This window comes from Myripristis murdjan, chromosome 7 (assembly GCF_902150065.1).
Source record: "Myripristis murdjan chromosome 7, fMyrMur1.1, whole genome shotgun sequence".
Classification (NCBI taxonomy): domain Eukaryota; kingdom Metazoa; phylum Chordata; class Actinopteri; order Holocentriformes; family Holocentridae; genus Myripristis; species Myripristis murdjan.
The window spans coordinates 17159443-17179888 of NC_043986.1; positions in this window are offsets into that span (position 1 = coordinate 17159443).

A 20446-nucleotide genomic window follows, 5' to 3' on the forward strand; every position below is an offset into this window, starting at 1 on the left:
AAATGATGACGCCCAGGACCGTGTGTGGGGGGGTGGTCTAACTGCTTTAGGGGGGCACTCTTGGAGGGGAATAGAAGGTTTTGACGCAATTACACACCCCCAACCAACAGCTGGGACAGGGGTGGGATGCAGAACATTTTGGGCCAGGTTGGAATTATGAAATTTTACACACCTCCAACCCACCTGCACCTTGTCCCCGCACACCGCATAGAGCCCCAAGGTAATAAAGGTGGAGATGGTTTTGGCAAACGTGGAGAATTTCTTGGAGAGTGGAAGAGTTGTGTTTGTGTTTTTGCGCTGGCTGTTTTATCATGGATGACTAATGTCTCATTTTCTTCATCCTCCTCTATCTACTTTCCATTCAGACAGATGAACAATAACCATGTAATTGAACACAATTACGACAATTATAACATAAACAAGATTACGGCTCCAACTAATCCAATGTTAACACTGTTTGACGAGCAGAACATTATTGAGTATGTGTGCTGCTGATTTAATGAGTTATCTCTTATGCAATGCCTTCTATGCTGAATGAATGGGTGGAAAAAGATTTCAATTAGCAAGACTGCAGCGGTTTGTTTCATGAAAGTGTGAGATATGCAAAATCCAGGGAACCCTTAAATTACAATAAAATAAATGTTTATCTCTCACGTTCAAAGTGTCTATTAGGAGCATTTTCTGCTAGAAGAGGTCAAAACAAGGGCAAAGAAAAACGACCAAATAACATATTTTGTTAAATAGCAACTGATATGAAACATAGACTGTGACCTTCCTTGATCCGGGACAAGTCCTGAAGCGTGTGTGTGTATGTGTGTGTGTGTGTATGTGTGTTTGTTTGTGTGTTGTAATAATGGAAGGCTAATTACCTACCTCCCATGTCCCTGGACAGCGCCACAATGTCTGGGTTAGGCCTGTGTGTGGGATGAGTTCATGGTGGTAATTAGCTTGATACACACACACACACACACACACACACACACAAAGACAAGATAAATGAAGGCTGGGTGGGTGTCTGTTGTTGGACACTTGATTGGGCAGGTACTAAGGGAGTGTCTGGGGTCTCCAGAGCATGTCCGCTCTGATAATTATGTGTGTCCATGAGCCTCTGTGTGTGTGTGTGTCAGTGTGTGTATGAATGTGTGCAGCTTCACTAAGGAGGAGCTCTTAGCCCAAATTGCTGTCTCTTGTCTCATTGTCAGAGTGATTATGAAATATTGTTTAATTTACTGGGCGGTAGAGTCTTCTGTGATTTTGATGAATCGGGGCTTTTATTTCTTCATTCCCTTTATTGTCTAGTGGTTAAGCGTCGAGTGTTTGCACGCTCGAGTGTGTTGAGCGCTCAGTTGGTACCCGTGTGAATAGACCCTACAACATATTACAAACCACACAGATACAAATGTATGTGTATCGTGTGGAAAAATTAGAGGAAAGGGGAGGGGCCATAAGTGATGCCTTGCTCAAGGGATAAGCGAATAAGGTCGATCATATGCAGCTGGACCATCTCCTGCCTTATAATTTGCTGTAGTTTACCTAATGATGTGCTTTAAAATGAAGTAGACCAAAATCAACACCTCAAATCCTACTCTCTGTCCTTCAATGACCAATGAGTTTTTTTTTTTTTTTTTTATGTGTGTAGAAGGTGCCAAAGCTGTAGGATTCACAAACCAGTGTTAGACTGGATAAGAGAGTATTTAGAAAGTGTGCCAGAGGTGTGTGTGTGAGAGAGAAAGGGAAAGAGGGATAGAGGGAGGCCTTTGCCCACTCTAATTGATTATACAGCTATCGACAGGGACCCAGAAAAACAGGCGCTCGCTTTCCCCCTGATTGAATTAAACACCTTTTATGGGGCAAATCGATGGGGCGGAGATGATAAGGGGGCGGATGAAGGGATAAAGGGAGAGGAGGGGCAAGTGTTATGATATGTGGAGGTGAGATCTGTCTTTAGGGTATGCTCTCTCTCCCTTCCTCTCTCTCTCTCTCTCTCTCTCTCTCTCACACACACACACACACACACAGCCTCCCACAGACAGGCGGGACGTCCGATGCTGTGTTGTAATTCAGGCAAATCAATGCTTTTAAAGCATTTAGCCATGCCTCGTGATGAAGTACAGTCAGAATTGGCCGGTCAAGCAATATATGTCCTGGGCCCATATCAATCATAATTACAGGGCCAGGCTGGGACAGTGTAGTGGATGGACAGAAGGACTGACTAGACTCTACTTCCCCATTCTCTCATTTTATAGTTTGATCAAAGACAAATTGTAAAAAGAGGATTGCCAATCAGATAGGCACTGAAGGGCTATCTGACAGAACAACAAATGCCCGTCTTGGTTGCATTTCATGCTGGATTGTTGGATTGTACACATTTTCCATATCCAAGCCTCATCTTTTCTCCATCTTCTCATTTTGCAGTTTTATTCAAATTTGGATCATAAACTATGGGGGAGTTTAGACAACTTGGACTAGTGGCAGAGGAGCCATACCTCACGTCAGCCAGCCTGAGTTGCGAGCCAACAGATGCTGCCAAAGTGACATCATACCCACAAAACTGGTATAATCAATAAAAAATGGGAGGCCTCAGATCGTTTTTGAACCCGTCTGTCCTCTAATTAGTGTACACTGACCCATTCCTCCTGGCCTGGATTGCTTTCATAGAGTCCTGCTAGTTAGGAGCTGGACTGTATGACCTCATGTTGCCATGAGGAGACCCCCGCCTGTTGCCAGTCCTAATCAGCTCCTCGGCCCATTCATGAGTCCACTATGACCACATTTAGTGACCGCCAGCCCCCTACCACTGACCCCCACAAACCACCATGCTAACTCCTTAGCCCGGCTCGGCCAATCAACAATGCTGCCAACACTGGCCAAACCAATTAAAGTGTCTAATGAGCGTCTTGTATAACACTAACACACCCATTAAAGAGCGTTTAAAGAGAGCACAGGGGTATCGGGTGGAGGGCTGCGGGTTATGGTGTCATGGCTTATTAGTATTCAAGCAGCGTTTGGTTTCCATTAAGGCTGCGTTCACAAGCGCCTCAGGTGTCTTGATGGAATCGGCGCCGGCGCTGTGATGATTCACACGTCCAAGACTTTATAAACAGCTTTCAAACCGATGAGAACAATCTCCCCTCATAAAGAGCGCTTTTCGATTTCATTTGTGAATACGGAGATGTGCCGAAAAATAAATAAATAAAAGTATGCGAATGTGTTTGAGAAAACAGTGACTTGACAGTATTACGCAGGCACTCAGTTTAATACCCAGCCATAATATTGCTGGGGGAACGGGCCCAGGGCGCTACTCTCTTTTATTAGTCATTCACTGGGATTATGGACACATTGCTTCCATTACCTAAGAGAGAGGAGCAGAAGCCCTGTCCCCCTGGGGATAGTCAAATAACTCTCTCTCACACACACACACTTTCACACACAGACTATGGCTTAAATAGATCTGAGCATCAGTGAACACACACACACACACACTCCCTCATCATGATGAACACAGGCCTCTATGAACCCTTTTTACCAGTAAGATAATTGAAATCAATATTGCATGTAAATAAATGGCAACATAAAGGGATCTGTGATAAAGTGGCTGAAAGACATTAGATTAAAGAGGCATACTGTATATGCATTTCCACTGGAATATTTTTATCTGTCTGTAGTCTCCACGGTTTGTTTGTCACAGGCATTATCTGTGTTTGTGTCTCTCTCTCTTTTTCTCCATGTCTTTCATCTTTGAGTTAATCTATTAGATCTGTGTGTCCTGTGCTGGGATGGGTGGAGGTCACATACTGATACCCACTGATCTAATCAAATACATGTGCTCAACATCCACACACACACACACACACACGCACACACACTCTCAGTTGGTTTGACAGTAGTGATAAAATGAGGTTGATGGGTGGCTGAAGAGAGGAAAAAGATGGACAGATGAATTTGATTTGTCTCAATGCAGGTGAACTGCAAGGTGGCGAGGGGCTACATTAGGTCATTACTATTTCAGCCATGAATGCATGTATCAAAGTAAATCAATTACAAATCGATAAGATTCTTCAATTTGCATAAATTGGACTGTTTGGAGCAATAAAGCTCGCTCCTCCTTGGATCTCTCCTCTCTCGCTCTCTCTCTCTCTCTCTCACTCTCTCACTCACTCACTCACTTTCTTTCTTTTCTTTCTTTTCTGTTTGACATAGATCAAGCCTGCTCTTCACCTTCATCCTCCCTCTCTGAGCCCATCACCCCCCCATCTCTCTCTCTCTCTCTGCACAAGCTCCTGACTTTGATGTGACATTGCTTACAATAGAATGTTACGGTCTCTGGGGATGGAGATCTGCATCAGTCCATCATGTCATTCCGCACATATTGCACAAGTTCAGATGAACATGCTTCTGCTGACCTGCTGTGGCATGACACATAATTCAGTTTTGTACTCACTGTGGCTAGAGGTGCTACATTTACAGTGTATGCTGTTATCTGGCATTCTTATCCAGTGAAATGTAGAATAGGAGCAACAGCAGAATAAACTTCACTTCTTAGATAACAAAAATTACAAGAAGCCGTTAACAAGGAGTGCAAAGGTTTGAGAATTTGAGAGCAAACTCAGCAGGTGGAGGAACTAGGATAAGGTTTTGTGTGGAAATTGTGACATGACGTACCTCTTGAAAACAGGCAAACAGCAGGGTACAGCCAATAAAGTCTCTTCAAAACAGCATTACTGGTACTATGACAGTCCATTGAGGCTAATGACTGCAATTTTGAATCTGGATCATTTTATCAGTCAACACCCCACAGATTTGCTTGCTCACACTTGTGAGGCAGCGAACAAACAGACATTATACACTAGAAAGTAACTGAATAAAATCCCTGCCGGTGAAAAGGAAATGTTTTGTTTTCTTCAAACAGCCCCATGAAAGCATGCGTTGAAATTCATGTACAAACGCTGATCATTTAAGAGATTCTGGCTGCATGAGCAGGAAAACATGAGGAGTGCAAAGCAGCCGCCTCTTGACATCAATTCGGAGAATTAATGTGTCCAACAAATCTTGTTGTTTTATTTCCACCATCACGCACTGCCTCCATTATGTGCTTTTAGTCATTAGGGCTGATATTTAATGATTGACACACAGTTAAAGTGCACCCCCAGTGCATCACTTATCACAACCTGCTCACATGCACTCCACGCACATACACATGCAAGAATGCATGTATACACACACTTGCACACACACACACACACAAACACACGCACATATTAATATTTACTCACTTAAACACACAAACACACACAGCCAAGCACCCACTCTCCTTAACCCCAATGTGGGCATAAATTTCTCCAGCTGTGACTTCAAAGACAAATAGCCAATAAAAGTGCCAGGGGTGTTCACACACATGTTTCTGGCACAATCAAATCAATTTCCTCTAAGTAGCCATAAACATGTTCTCTTTTAAAAGGTGTGAGAAAGGTCCCATTATCCCTGGGCCCCTGGCCTTCTCCTGCACCCCAGAGGCCTCTCCGTGGGGGTCAGCATCAAGGCCTAATCTGTCTCAGCCTGCTACATCCATCTCTAGATCTCAGACACAGAGAGATCAGGACCCAGGCCATGTCGAAGCCTTCTGATCACAGACTTATGTCCATTAATCAGTAGCAGGCAGACCAGTAACAAAGAGATTGCCTGGCAGGGGGCTAAGGTCCAGAGAGTTTCCCCTGTCCTACTTCAGGACCCGTGCTGCCCTCCAGGCCTGCAGAACATGGAAGACCAGACAAGGGACTCTAGTGTCCTATTAATTGGCAATGGGAGTGATCGACTTTGGACTTTCCGGATTCAACAGAACACTAAACTACGTCTGTCTGTTATCCCCTTGCTTCTGTAAGTCATCCCTCTTACACCAGCTCCATTTGCTCCATTGTAATGCAGTTACTGTAGTGCCTTCAAGGGGGGTGCAAAGACTACAATTACCCTGGATGTCCTTCCCATGGTGAATGATTGTAATTGTAATTGACTATAACCACTTTTTGCATATAAACCCCATGTAAAGCACTCCACCCCCACCCTGCTACCCCTCCCCACGCTCTCTCTCTCCCTCTCTCTCTCTCTCTCTCCCCCTCTTTCTCTCGCTCTCTCTCTCTCTCCTCCTTCACTGTCTGGTAAACCTTGGGCCCCCGGCTTACACTCATGGGAGTTGACGCTCAGCTCCTACAAATCCAGTTAATATTCAATGGCTCATTAAAGATTGATTGGGAGCTGTAAAAGGGAAAATCACACACATATAAGAACACCAAATCCTGCCTTTAGCTTGTAATTGTACTTTATGGAGGAGCTTTGGCCTGGCTGCTCCCCTGGTCCTAGTTAGTGAAGGTAAGGGATGTGTAGACCTGCGTGATGGGGACTTTGGCCTGGCCCGGGTCGACCCAGACCTACCCAACCTATAAACACCAGACCGGGGCAATCAGGCATAAGATTGCCCCCCTGAGAGAGAGGTTCATTTCTACTGCTGAAATATTCAGGAGTCTGAGCATGCCCTAAGAGACTAGGGGTAGCAAATCTTAAACATATGCTGGTAGAGGTAATCCCTCTGCATCCCAGTCCAGGTGATCCCCCAGTTTATTGACAGTGAAACAAACCAGCACCAGCATTCCTGCAAACAAATATATATGCGTCAATGAAGAAAAAGAGAAAAGATTGCCTGATAAAGTCTTCATTCTATTTACCTAAATTATAACTATATTTATTTTTTTAACTATTTAATTTTTTTTTTTTTTTTAAAGAATTCACGTAACATGGACTCTGACTTTTCGTCTCTTGGTCTGTCTTGGTGTCTCAGTTTCTGTGTTTTCCTCTCTCTCTCTCTCTCTCTCTCTCTCTCTCTCTCTCTCTCTCTCTCTCTCTCTCTCTCACACACTCTCTCTCTGTATCTGACCCCTGTCACCCTTCCAGTTTCCCAGGAGCCCCTGAAATAGACGCCACAAACACAATTTCCGTAATGTCATTTGCAGCACGGATGAAGGAGAGAAAGTCCCGGCTGTCAAAGCCGCCTCAACGCCACACCGAGAAACACAACCCGACACATGACAGATTCTTAGGTTTGTACAAATGGACAAGGCCCCAGCTCCCCTCCACAGCCCTTCAACCCCAGCCCCCAACTCCCTCATCTCCTCCCTCCACCACCCTAACCCCCATCGCCTTACCCCTCTTTCCCCTGCTCTTTTCAAGCCGTTCTGCCCCCAGTTTGACTCAACCTCTCAAAGTGTTGCTCCCTCCCTCTCCCCATGTCAAATGGGCAGAAATTACTGCATTATTAACGGTGTTTCGAGGGTGAAGTCATCTTATCAAGTCTAATCAAGCCTTGCTGTCACATGATCTTTGCCCTCATGGTTTTGATGCACAAATATGAAGAGTTCAGTCATTGAAAAATGGGCCAATCCAGTGTTTTTCATTTTCTGGAACCCCCAGTGTACTTTCTTTAATATGAAAATATTTTAATTTGTGTTAAGTATGAAAGTATGCAGATAAAACATGATGTTTAAATAATCACTCATACATTTTTTTGTATTGTAATAATTGTCAGTGAATTAAATTTTAGTGAAATTAAAATATTCCTTATTTTGCTACGGACACCTTGAAGTTCTCTGGACACTGTTTTGAAAATCTCCCCCCTTTTAACTATTGAACTAATATAATCGGTTATTTGTTAATAAGCAGTGTTACATGTTACATAAAAGTTAAAAGTGCATATAAAGAGGGAACATTTGTTTTCATGTTTTCTACATCTGTCATCACCCTTTACAATGTCTCCTCTCACTTCAGTACATGCTGCTGCTTGCTGGCATTGTGAAGAAAGGCAGGATGCTCTCAATCATTGGGCCAATCAATGGAGATGATTGGACCAGTGAACAGGAACACATTGGGTTAACACCTCCAACCTGTGCTGCACCTGATGTGACCCACAGACACCCGGAGTGTGCTCACATCCCATTTGTCACCGTCGTTTTCCTGGAACGGGGGAAAAGATTGAGTGGGCCACCATGGAAATATGATTTTCAGTACGCATTGTTAACTCGCCAGGGAAAGGCTTTTGCCAAATTCCATCAAAGTGTGCAACTGTGTATTAAATGACTATCAAAGGGCCAGCCATCATTTTTCATGCTGTAACCACGGTGTGCCCCAGGGCCAGACCCTCTACAATCACAAAGAGGGCCATTGCTATTGATCCACTGTGAAAATGTGTTGACACTGGTTATTGATAGTGGCTTAGACAAACAGAGGCAAGACAGTTGAGAGCTTTGAATATGAAGTCGTGGTTAGTATATCAGTGCTGCATGGCGCGTGCAAAGGTCCAGGTTAATACAGCCACTTGCTCTGTGTACAGATGGAGAGGAGGCCTACGAGTCTTTTTCTTCCCACGCTATGTCCAGAAGTTTGCCGCCATAGCAATCCATATGGAAGCAGGTGGGCGTGGGGCTGTGAGTGGGTGCGATGGGGTCCCAGTGGGCGGCGGGTCATGGATCTGCGGTTGATGAAACATCAGAATCTCCCACAGCAGAGAATGGCCGCTGAATGCAGTGTTCAGTGTGTAGGAAGAGAGCTGGTTAAAGTTTAACCAGTCCCATCCTGTTCTCCACACCCTCCATCAGCCAGGCAGAGTCAGGCCCAGCCCTGCAGCCTCCACCCCCACTGACCCCCACCCTGTTAGGGACAGAAGTGATGGATCGCCCCTGTCATTGTACCCTGTGAGGGGACCATGGCTAAGAGGGACCCGGGCTCCTTGTTAATCTGACCCTCCGAGCCAGAGTGGACAACGCAACACATTATGACAACCCCCCTCCAAAAACAAAAAGAGAACACATGGCATGTAACTAAAGTCGCCCTCCTACATAAGACCCAATACTCTTCTCTTTTCCTTTTTATTCAGTCTATTTTCAACCCCCAACCCACATAAACCATTATAGGAATGCCTCAGAAGCGGGGTCTGTTCAGTGAGGAATATAAAAAGAACAGAGAAAGTTGGGGAGGAAGAGAAAAATGAGAGGTGGAGGGGAGAGACGGCGAGCAGCTGTGTAGAGTGACAGGACTTGGTGCAGATGAGTAATGGCGCTGGACAAGCTCATGATATTGATGAGCAATCAGTCATATATACTGATGCTGTCTCTGCCGCACCATGTGTTCACTCGCACAGAGTCTTGTTGCATTAACGCTGCGTTTCCCTCTTGATTATGTGAAAGAGATATATCAGCTTGAAAGGAGGAATACAAACGATTTGATAGAGACAAACATTTTTATCAAGCTTTGAAGTGTCTTAGAATGAAAGTAAAACAATTCAACTTCAGATTAGAGCAGTGTGGCTCCTACATACATTGAACTGAATTTTAAATATAAGTAAATTTACACTATCCTTTTTTACCTTTCATATATCAAATAAATAATGGTTACCAGTTCACAGAGAGCTCCATGAGATCAGGATCTCATGTAACTCCCTTGAAAATAGGTCCTGTGTATTAGCAAGCTTATTTGAATTTTTTTCCTGACATCTTTAATAAATGAATAATAAAACAGCAACAATGCTGTATATGAACCAAACACAATATTTTTGTCCAGGTGGCTGCACATGAACTGCACACCGCGTATGAACCCAACACAGAATTTATGTCCAGGTGGCTAAAAGATTTTTTCACTACTTCAGCAACCTTTCTGAAATTTACTAACATTTGTCTAAAGAGTGCAGAAGCATGCGTGGACTTTATAGCTGAGGAACCAAACATTTGCCATCTTAAAGGCTTCACATATTATGACAAAAGAAAAATAAAATCATGCTAATTTGTAACGGCCCTCCCCTTGATTATTATATGTTTCCCTTGGGGTGTGTTGGCAAAGTTAATTTTACTGGCTGGTTAAGGGAACATGATGTCAAGCCCTCACAAGAAAATGTAATGATGCGAAGGACATGGGTCAAATTTAGCATTTGCAGGGAAAAAAACGTGAATCTGTCGTCCTTCCCGCTGTGACAGTGGGGTCAGCTCCAACCATCTGGTCGAGAGTGGAGACATGGGGTGTCAGTGGGTGAAAGAGAGGGGGCCCCATACTGCCTGGGTGCAGTGGCTTGATCATGGATGCACATGTGTGTGTATGTGCGTGTGTGTGTGTGGGTGGAAGGCTTGACACACACGCGCTGCACCTCTCTCAGCTGACTCTGAGAATATGTTTGCGTGGGACAAGTCCACCAAGACCCATCCATCAAGCAGGCCCAAATACGCCCTGCGCCGCTGCTGACATGGGGTTAACAACTTGACACTGACAGAGGTGGGTGCGGCCTACGGCAGAATGGCTGCTGGGACAGAGAGGGAGATGGATTGGACTGTGATCGACATTCAATTTGAATTATTGCAAATATTTCCATTTAGCTGAAAATTGAGTACACGATCAAGTGGACATGTTACAATTGAGACTGGCTTTCACATGCATTGTACGAGGTAACCGTTCACACACCAACTGTATTCATTTCCATCTCCAGACTACTCAGTGTTTAATGGGGCAGAACTGAAAACAAACACGGATGTATCTTCTCATGACCTTGTCCTTAGTTCACCGAGTATCACTCTGCAACTAGCTGGTCCACTAGGCAGGCCAGAGATGAGTTTGGTTGAAACTGTTCATGAAGACATTAAACTTCCTTCCTCTCTGTAATTACTATGCATTATCACACATTAAACATACACTAATGTACAGTTCAATCAATGCTGTGGCAAGGCAACAGCCAGAAAGTGATTAAAACTTTTAGGGTCCATTGATTTAAAAACTACTTTGTGGGCTACGTGAAGAAAAGAATGCACATGAAGTTGTAGATCAGGGCCAATGAGTGGGTCGGGATGTCAAAAAAGTTCCCCGCCAATATGAGCAGAAAGGATAGGTAAATCTGTGAGTGGCTATGGCGGGGATGCAGGTGGAGGAAAGCGCTTGGGAAATGTAGCGTAATCTCAGCCTCAGCCATGTTATCGGCTGGGCTTTTTAACACAGGGGCCAATTTAATTGCACTTAAAGCAGAATGGCAGAACATCAATCTTGATGAGTGGATCTGCATCACAGTTCTCCCAGGCCAATCTATCACCATCCACGCCTCTGGGCAGCCCCTCCACCCCCCCCACACCCTCCCCAACGCTAACACACTCATACATGCCCGTGCTCTCTCATCCCATCTGCACTTTCCTATCATTTTTTTTTTTTTTTTTTTTTTTTCAAAATCACACATTTCTATGTACGTTGTTTGAATATTGAGACACATTTGCAAAAGCAGCAGTGTTTCCATGCTGGACCATGACTATACTTCTTTACTGTGCTCTACGCGCCAAAGCCCTGCTGGTGTTGGGATAGAGCTGTTAGGGCTGTTTTCACATGTGGCCTTGTAATGCCACAACACAGTGAGAAAACCTGTCCAGAAATGTGTCTGCTTTCAAATGGACATGCTTTCCCCTCTTTGGGAATCATCAGATGGCACAGTGTCTCTTTGGTTTAACATGCAATTTACTACTAGAACAGGTGATTCACTGCTTCATGCAAACTCTACCTTCAAGTTGTTGTTTTTTTTACTCAACACGTGACAAGTTATTTCATTTAGGTTCCAGGTGAATTCAAAAATTTGGATGTTGTAGCATGCATGCACATTTAGAAAACAAACAAGAGAGTCAATAAAAGCCTTGACATTTTCACATGTATCAGTGAAGTAAATGTATGGGAAGTGCACACAGGCATTAGTGCTTAAGCCAATAGTTCTGTGGTTAGAGAACAGTAACTACCTCCTGTGCCATAAGCATCTTAAACTCTTAGTGGCTACAGAACACTTAAATACAGAGAGCGCTGGCTTCATCGAGGCCATAAAGTATAAAGAGGACTTATCTAGCGCTGAAAGCTAGGGACAGAACCTATAGAGGAGTAATGATCCCTTAATGCCGTGGCCTCTCTCTCCTTCTCACAACCTCCATCTCTCACTCTTTCTTTCTCTCCCCTCCTCCCACCCCTGACTGCTACATTAGCAGGGATAATAAATGAGACTCTGGCATCACAAGCATAAACTTTTCATGACCCACCTAACCAGCCTTATCAAATGTGGATGTGAACACCCTGCCAGGTGACAGATGGAAAGATGGATAGACAGAAGTGAAGGAAGGGATGGAGTTGCAGTTAGGGGAAAATGCAGATGCATATTTGGGCAGCGCCTTGATGGACACCAGGTGGAAATAAACCGAGCTGGGCCAGACATGAAATGAGCTAGACATGAAAATTATTTAACATTATGCACATGAAGGAATGATGAGCGATGGGAAAAGTGGGGAGAGGAAGTGTGGAAGCAAAGGATGGGGAATGAAAAATGAGAGGAGAATGAGGGAGGTGAGGAGTGGGAGGATGGGAGTGTCTTGAGTGCTGCTCTGGTAAGCTGTGCTGAATGAACTGGCAAGATGGAGTGGACAGGCTGTATGGGCCCAGCTGAAAGGCCTCTTTCTCCCCTACATGATAACTTTGATCCCTCCTGTTTCTACACACCAGTCAGCAATATTGTTAAGCAGCAGTGGGTTAATACTTTAACCAACTCCTGGTATGCAGACGAAAGGGGGAGTAACCCCCACACCCTCCATCTCCCTTTCCTAGTTTGTCCTAAAGCTTGCATTTTTTCTGCCCCAATTTTTAAGTTACTCTATAGGCCTACCATAATAATTACACACAAAATTATTCAACATTTTCATCAACTGCTGTCTCAGAAGAACATCAAGGATGGAGGGAAGCATTTTCCTCAAGATTTGAGATCTTAATTTTTTGTTTTGTGAAGAATTTACTTGGAAAAGAAATCCCTGGGCTTGCAATATTTTTATACATTACTTTAATATTACAGTAGTACAATGTTATAATGCTTTATATAATTGCCTTGAAAGTTATTTGGTTTTTGTCCATGTTCTTTTTCCTTGCCAAGTTAATTTCTACTTCTCTACCTTACTGCAAAAAAAAAAACAAAAAAAAGCATAACTTGTATTACAGTGAGGGATTTTCCTTGTGCAAAAAAATTACTGTGCCCTGTTAGCTGTATGACATAGCATAGATGCGTACTAAACATGTGTGACATGTAGCTTTTGTTCTGCCTCATTAACGAATGGGCTGGGTATGAAGACATCAGATTAAAGGTAATTAAAATGACAAAAACACACCATCATTCCTAATGCAGCGATAATGATGGCCTAAATGTAGCTGAATGCCAGCCCCCTCCGCCTCCCTCTCTCCCTGCTCTTCCCTCCTCTCATCCCTCTCTCCTGCTCAGCTGTGGCTACAGAATCATTAACCTGGCTCCGTGAGAAGGATGTGCTGACAGAACACTCTGCTATTGTGCTTCCTGTCATCTTCAGGAAATCAGGGCTTCCCCCTGCTGTCGAAGTAAAGCGCCACTAGGTGATGAGCGATACCAGCCCTTTCTCTTCGTTCCTCTTTTTATTTTGCTCTTCTTTCCCTCTGTTTATCTTATTCTCTCTACCCCCTGGCTTAGTCCCTCTGTAACAGCTCCACAAAACAATAATTTGTGTTTTGGTAAAATATCCATCACTGCAAAAAGGAATGCAAGACAGAACAGCAACTGAGACACACACAGCATAATGCATAAAATAATTATTTTCGCTTTCACTGTATGTATTAGTCATGAAAAAATTCTGCAAATCTCAGTAATGACGTAATTTAATTTTGTGCAGGACAGCTACCACCTGCACACCAAACAAGACAAAACATCGCACAGATATACTGCAGTTACATGCAGATATACGCATATACAAAGTACACGTAGGTTTGTGTGTATGGGTGTGAGTGTGTGTATGTGTGTTTGTGTGAGTGTGTGCGTGCATGTGTGTGTGTGTCCGGGTGTAAGTGATGGAATGGGCATGCTCTGTCATGAGCAGCACCGAGTTGACGCTTCCTTTACATGGCAGCTGCAAGGCTCCGGTGATGTATCAGAGTCGGCAGAAGCATTGATCAGAACTGGGGTTAATCATTGCTCCAGGAACCCAGAGGACAGAGGCTGCCTGGGGAGAAGTAAGCCAGGCAAGTGGGCAGCTTCACCGCAGGAGGCCTACAGCGCTACAGTAAAGGAATGCTGGTAGGGAGACTTAGCCACTTGTCTGCCTGTCTCTTCTTCAGCTGTGTGCGATAATGAAAGACTCTGCATTGAGTTTCTATGTATTTACATGTGTGCGGGTGCATTTCTGTATATGAGATGTGGGCTGATGGGACCAGCAATGTAATCCCCTCAAATGGACTGACTTCGGAAATGTGTGCAATGTGAAGCCGGATCTGTGCTGTGTCTACTCAGCAGTACCCATTCACTCCCCTGAGCTAGGGAGTTAATAATTCAAAAGAGAGCAGGGGAAAGAGGCCGTATGCATAAGTGACAACGGAGAGACAGAGTCCAGTAAAACTAAGAAAAAGTGACCGTGAGTTATGGAGGAGGAGGAGAATGATGGAGAGGTAATGGGAAGAAGAAGCAAACAGTTATTTCGCTGAGGCAAAACATGGTCAGTCATGGAGTGTCATGTCATCCTGGACATCTAGATGGTGTCCATTGTGTAATTTCCAGAAAAAAAGATGACCACTTTAACTCTCCACCCATTTCCACATGAAGTGTCCAGCTTTTCCCTGCTTCTCCTTTTCTCCTCACTCCATCCTCTTCTCCTCTTGCTCTCCGTCCCTCTGGGAGGACTCTTCCCTGTGACCTGCTGTCAGCACCATCACTGCTGCCAACATCACAGTCCAGGATGCTCTCTCCAAGAAGTGCACACGAGAATATAAAGGAAGCACAAGTGCCTGCACACACAAACACACACTCCTGCCTGCACATACCAGCACAGACGCACACACACACACACACACATGCACAGATACTTCAAGGAATGTCAAAAATGCCAGCAGGAAGGATAAGGGGCAATGAGAAGACAAAGAGGTCCATCTCTTCAGAGGGGAGGAAAAACAGGGCAATAAAAGTGTCACGTCAAGCCAAGAATCTGCTGATGGCACACATACATATACACAAGTTCAGAGAGACAAAAGAGAATCTGTCAAGCAGATAGAGCTATCGCTTCTTCTTTTCATCCCTGGTTTTGTCCAGAGGCATCCCCCTTTCACCTTTCCTCTGCCCCTCCGACACTTGCCAGGCGAGGGAGTTGTTAATGTTTAGCTGGGCAGTGATGGCGACGCTGACAGCGCTCGTCTGTCTAAGAAGACAAGATGAGAGAGAGGGACAGCCCATCAGAGGATGCCACTTAGAGAGAACGAGGGAGGAATGTGGGAAAAAAAGGGAAAACAGGAGGATGGAGGGATAGAAAAGGGACCCATTTTTCTTTACAAAGTGAAAGGTTACATCACCAAGGTGGGCTGTGAAATAATGCCATTGTCATCTCCCCTCCCTCCCTATCCATCCACCTACACAGCCCCCGTCTCCCCACCCCACCACTCCCCTCCTCGTGCTTGTCAGCAGTTTGATTCAATACCTGCAGGTTAGTTACTCATTGAGCTGAGGAGGGACTGCAGCTAGTGGAGGTGTATGGATGGATGTCTATGGGCAGCCACTGGGCAAGGCTGGTGGTGGTGGTGGCTGGGGGGGGGGTCCGCTGTTTGACTGACAGATCTGCCTGCGTCGTCCATTCCCTCCTGGAAAGACACAAACAGTGCCCAGCTCCACAAAGCACAGGAAGTAGAGGGAGGTAAATAGCTCTGAATGTGAATGGCACACTGCAGGGGCGGTTAATAATTGGGAAGCGTTGGACTATTAATCTGAGAGACAAGTCCTTGGAGATGTTAGCTTTGTTTGGTGAGCTATTTCTGTCATCAATAATGACTATTAATGACCTTCACTGACATTAACAGTTGAATATTAAGATCATCATGGTGTGCCATAAGCCAGTGTCAGTAATTATGAAACCACAATAACAAATAATTTTGATAGTGCCATTACGTTGCTATTCATTTTCTAGCTGTGACAGACTGTGCAGTATACTTTGGACCTCTGATGAAATATTAAGGCTGTAAATAAGTGTCTCTCAAAAACAAGGTTAGTCAGGTTACTAATCAATTACTTCCCTACAACTTGTGCAGCTTTTTCCTTTTCTAATCAATTATTTAAGTTAATATTCCCCAGTTGAAAGATTAATGACTAGTTTGAAGGATGTCAAAGAGTTTCCCTCCAAAATAAGATAAGCACCACTGAAAACTAATAATAATAATAATAATAATAATAATAATAATGCAAAAAAATTGCTGGAATGAAAGTGAAGGACATGGTGAGTTATTAATAAAATTATAAGTAAAACACATATGAAATGGTTATATTTAGTTGTTATGATTATATGTTATGTTTAGTGATATTTATAAAAATTTATTCATTTTAAATTTTCCTGCTTTGGCCAGATAATAAAGTTCTATTCTATTCTATTCTATTCTATTCTAACAGAATCCATTGGTATTTGGTATTATTTATATCAATTTCAGGTAGCATTTGTTTTTGTTTTTCAGAATTTAAAAAGTTTTTTTTTTTTTTTTTCAAATCAAAGACTTCAGTTATTTATGGATAGGATTATCATTTTATGGTGCAATCCTAAACATGTAATGTATTTGGGGTTTTTATCTGTGTGTGTATGTCTGTGTTTGTGTGTGTGAGCATGACCAAATATCTTCTTAGATGCATCAGAGGTTAAAGGAGAAGGTGCTTTGACTGCCATGACAATTTAAGTAGAGGGAGCGGGACCATTGTCTTCCAAATCAGCTGTCAGTGTGTTTCTGCTGTCAGCAGTTTGACTCACTACCTGCCTGGTTAATCATCGAGCCGCTCTGAGCTGCTGCAGGTTTACGGCCCGGCATCACGGACCCCCATCTTCGCCACAACAGGACAACACCTGATTGACAGATTAGCAAGCACTGGCACTTTTTCACAGAAAGAAGGGAAATACAGGGTGGAGAGTAGTGACTGAAATTGAAGGAGACTAAAAGAGGAAGTGTGATGGAGAGGAGGTGTTTGTTTGTGTGGGTAGGGAGGATGCAGGCATGAAGGGGCACGGGTCTCCTGTATTGTGTTTGTGGAGGAGTATAAAGATGTAAGATGTCCTGTTTGGTATAGAAGATTTGTAAGTTCATTCCTTTGTAAAGGTAAAATAATTTATGGGTTTGTTTGAATTTAAGTGTGTGTATGTGTGTGTCAGTAAGGGCCAGATGAGCAGATAAAAAACATCAGAGTGACATTAATGGAGAGTACAGTGGACCATATCTTTCTGACAGCCTGTAACATGTCAAAGCAGAAAATGTATAAAGTGCGTGTTTGCCATGTGTGACTCTGTCCTCATCTGTTCTCTAAATGTGCAGCTATGAGACAAGACACACACACTCACACACAAAACAATGTCTTAATGGCAGGTAGTTTTCCCTTATGAGGGAAAACGACAGAGAGGAGAGAGAGAGTGACAAGTAATGAGGATTCTTTTAAAAGTGAAATTGCCTCCCCTATTGGAAGTTACAGCTGTTGCAACTCCCATTTGTACCCCCCACCCCTCTACCTTATCCCCACTCTAGTCCTCTTCCCCCTCCTCTGATTCCCCCGTGCGCACCCGTTGAGGCTTGATTTCAAATGGAAAAATTAATGGGAGAATAATAGCCTTGGGCCTAGCTCTCCTCTTCCACACACACATCTTAGTTGGTCTACAGGGGTGCAGAGAAGAGGAGGAGTAAAATTTAGATCCATTCCCCTCACTTGGCCCGCTATTCCATTGTGACACAAACACACACATACACACACACCAATGCGCACTCACAAACACATGCACACACACACCAGGGACCTTACCCCCCTTCATTTACACCTTAGAGGGCTTAACTTTCAAATATTAGTACAGTGGCTGTGCGGATTTCAAATAAATAAATAAATGAGGAGGCAATGATTAGCAATTCCCCTGATAGTTAAATCAATGTGTTTCATATTCATTTTCACTTCCAGGAGAATATTTCTGCAGAAACAGTGATTTTGAGAACTTTCCAAGCTCTAAGAGTGGCTCCTAAAAACTGGTGAGACTAAAGGAGTTTCCAGAGTGTTCTTCCAGCCGGAGTAAAGTCACTTCAAAAAAACCCTTGAAAGTCCCCTGATTGGATTTTGACAAAGCACAACAAATTAGATTCTTTTCTTCGAATAACTTGTATTTTACAGTCACACGGTACGCAATAAGCGAACAAAGACAGTCCAAATATGTATTATCCAAATGGCTCTGAGTACCTCTGGGATAATACTGGTAGGAGTTACATCTTGCAGCCTATAGAGGACACAAAAATAGATGCACGCATACACGTGCACACACACAAGATGTGCAAGTTTCACTTCAGCTGATACAGGGCCAAGTTGGTTGCAGGCGTTATTAAATCAAAGTTAAGACGCGCTGCTGTTAGGCTAACAACACAAGAAGTGTGTGTGTGTGTGTATGTCTGACTGGGGTAGGGGGTCGGCTGTTAAGAGTTTAAAAGCGGAAGAGGAGACGTGTAGAACCAGTATTGATGTCGGGGAAGCCCACTGGCACTTTCTGTTCAAACATTTGAGAGGACCAACCTGCAGAGCTGCAGTGCCCGGGTGGCAGGAATCCTGCTCTTCCTGTTTCTCCTGACTTTGAGGAATTTTACGGTGAACAAACTCCCAATGCTCCTCTCACATACCCCACACCTCACCGCGGATACCTGCCTCAGCAAAACTAGAAAGAGATAGGCAAAGGGGAAGAACTTTCCAGGCACGGATATGTTTGAGGAGATTGCAAGTCGTGTCACCCTCTGCGTGCATCGCATAAATAATTTTTCTAGATCACAGACATACTTTTTAAGTCAGACCTTACTTGGAAAGGCCTAGGTGTGTAAAACACTTCCTCGATGGAGCTCAATCACACTTTCTGACCCATGCCTTTGGTTCAATATGCACTCACTTCTTTCTGCCTGTTCAAACATTTGGACACATTGCACTGTGAGATGGCTGCGGAATAGCCTAAACCAGGAATAAACTGTCTTTAGGGACCTGGTCTATTATCAAAAGATAAAAACAGCTTTACACTGAGGCATGCGGTGCAGTTGAGAGAGGAGTCCTTTCTCTCTGGGTTTTGCCAGGCCCTGGCTCATGCATCAAGGTGCACAAATTCAACAATATTAACAAACAGCTGACTAAACTTATGCTGAGTTAATATAACACAATTAAGACTCTTCTGTGGTCTCACTGACAACCAGCCCAGACAAAAAGGAGCATGGCCCTCCATGTTCAGGGATGCAGAAATTCAATCAAAGTGCCTTCATCACAGGAAAATTGGGTGGAATGAGAGGTTTACAATGCATTGAAGGAAAACAAAAGCAGGGGGAAAGCGTGTCTAGGGTATAGAGTGATGGTGCGACACACTTCTGAAGCAAGCAGCGTCCCCATGCCTCTCGCAGTGCGCCCGTGGGCACGTGTAGCATTAATTGCTGCCTCTACAGAGCCTGCAGACTCCACACACTATCTATTGCTCGCATCAAAGAAACCACTCGCTGAACTTTATGAAATTTTTATTCAATGTGTTCACTTCTCTTCCCTCTTTTTCTTCCTATTCCTATTCCCCACCTTAGCCCCCCTCTCCCTTTTTAGCTCCGCCACCAAACAGACAAGAAAGACTTCTCTCTGCCATGTTTTCAGCTCCACTTCCTTCCTGCCCAGAAGCACTGGAGTATCTCGTTAGTTCTCTCACAGCTAACATCTCTCCTCCATCTGCCAGGAGCAAAAACCTGATCGGGGAAAGGAAAAAAAAAAAAAAAAAAAGAGCAGAAACAAGAAGAAAGGGGGGACTACATCAAGAAGTTTGGTGGGCACGACTCTCCAAAGAGCTAGGTGAGAAACAGTAATACCACTTAACTACAATAATTACAGCTACAAAGAGCACACAAAGGAAAGAGCGGAGATGAGAGGGTTTTCTCTCCCTGTGGACAATGTACACCGAAGGGCTTAGTTTCATCATAAACTTAGCACAAAGACAACACGTAAAAACACACGGCAGGTTCGTTGTTGATATGATGCAGCACGGCCCTGTTTTCTAGAAGAGGTGAACAAAGCTTTGCTCAAGGTTGCCTTGTTTAAAATATTTTTAAAAAGTTCACTGATCACTACAACAGACTTACAACAGCACCTTGCTCAGTAATGACAGCTAAAAACAATCAGACATTGGATTGACGCATCTCACACCCGCCCCCCCATTGCTCTCTCTCTTTCGCTCTCTCTCTCTCTCTCACACACATACACACACACATTGGTGATCCATCAGAGCACTGAGTGTTGTTTCTTCCCCCACACGTCTCATACACACAGGTATAAATCACTCAGCCTGATTTCTGGGGCCAGGGTTTAAATAATTAAAGAGCTTTAATTTATCAGGATTTAGCACCC